This window comes from Branchiostoma floridae, chromosome 6 (genome assembly GCF_000003815.2).
Source record: "Branchiostoma floridae strain S238N-H82 chromosome 6, Bfl_VNyyK, whole genome shotgun sequence".
NCBI lineage: Eukaryota > Metazoa > Chordata > Leptocardii > Amphioxiformes > Branchiostomatidae > Branchiostoma > Branchiostoma floridae.
Genome location: NC_049984.1, coordinates 19,533,626 through 19,535,110, shown reverse-complemented (window position 1 = coordinate 19,535,110; position 1,485 = coordinate 19,533,626). Strand labels below are relative to the sequence as shown.

The following is a 1,485-nucleotide window of genomic DNA, read 5'->3' as shown; positions in this document are numbered from 1 at the left end:
AGGAAACGCAACACTTACCCTCCAAGCAGAAGGTTTTAGTCATCCTATGAAAGGATCTCTTCTTCCTCTTGCTGTCCACATTTTCAGGGAACTTGCCCGACAAGATGAATTTCTTGATATCGTCGTAGAAGTCGGGATCCATCACTTACGGAAATGGAACACGCACTCCCTTTCTGAGTTCCTGGAGTCTCTCGAACCTCTCTGATTGAGAGACCAGATGAGACTGACCCTTTGAAATCGGTCTCGGTTTCTTATCCCTAACCCCACGGGAATGACTGTGGTTGGTCCAGAATCACATTTAATGTCCTTCATTAATCATTTTCAAGCGTTGTACCCCCCCCCCCCCCCAGGTGTATACGATTAGAGTCCTAATTGTTACACGAAGAAATTGATTTTGCAATACCACAGAAAACAAGAGTTCGCGGTATCTCCAAGTTCCAGCTGGTACATTAGCAATTTTACTGTGGGATTTTGGAAAGCAAGAGTTCATGGCAAGTTCACTATACGGAAGTCTACAGTGTTAAGGAATACCATACATGTTATCTCCTAGATGAAAGTAATTTGACCAAAAACATGAAACCAAATCCAATATAACGTCATCATTAATCTGTAATATATTCAGTGAGGGGGACAGAAAATCCCAGTAAAATGTGTCCCCATTCACCTGTAATACATTCAGCGAGGGGACAGAAAATCCTAGGAAAATGTCTACCCATCCATATGTTATAGTACTTATACATTAAGCGAGGGGACAGAAATTCCTAGGAAAATGTGTACCCATTCTCGTAATACATTAAGCGAGGGGACTGAAAATCCCGGGAAAATGTGTCCCCATTCTCGTAATACTTTAAGCGAGGGGACTGAAAATCCTAGGAAAATGTGTCCCCATTCACCTGTAACACATTAAGGGAGGGAACAGAAAATCCTAGGAAAATGTGTACCCATTCTCGTAATACATTAAGCGAGGGGACTGAAAATCCCGGGAAAATGTGTCCCCATTCTCGTAATATTTTAAGCGAGGGGACTGAAAATCCTAGGAAAATGTGTCCCCATTCTTGTAATACATTCGGTGAGGGGACAGAAAATCCTAGGAAAATGTGTCCCCATTCTTGTAATACATTCGGTGAGGGGACAGAAAATCCTAGGAAAATGTGTACCCATTCATATGTTGTAGTACTTATACATTCAGCGAGGGGACAGAAATTCCTAGGAAAATGTGTCCCCATTCTTGTATTACATTAAGCGAGGGGACAGAAAATCCTAGGAAAATGTGTACCCATTCTCGTAATACACATTAAGCGAGGGGACTGAAAATCCCGGGAAAATGTGTCCCCATTCTCGTAATACTTTAAGCGAGGGGACTGAAAATCCTAGGAAAATGTGTCCCCATTCTTGTAATACATTCGATGAGGGGACAGAAAATCCCAGTAAAATGTGTCCCCATTCACCTGTAATACATTCAGCGAGGGGACAGAAAATCCTAGG

The 1,485-nt window shown here is 42.3% G+C and overlaps 1 long non-coding RNA gene across 1 annotated transcript in view; it reads right to left on the bottom strand.

Annotated features, from left to right (window-relative positions):
* The window catches only part of LOC118418069, a 4,296-nt gene extending 4,126 nt beyond the window's left edge, over nt 1-170 (bottom strand). The window contains exon 1 of the long non-coding RNA XR_004831433.1: nt 19-170. This is a non-coding gene — a long non-coding RNA (uncharacterized LOC118418069). The remainder of the gene's footprint in view (nt 1-18) is intronic.
* Nucleotides 171-1,485: the final 1,315 nt, after the last annotated feature.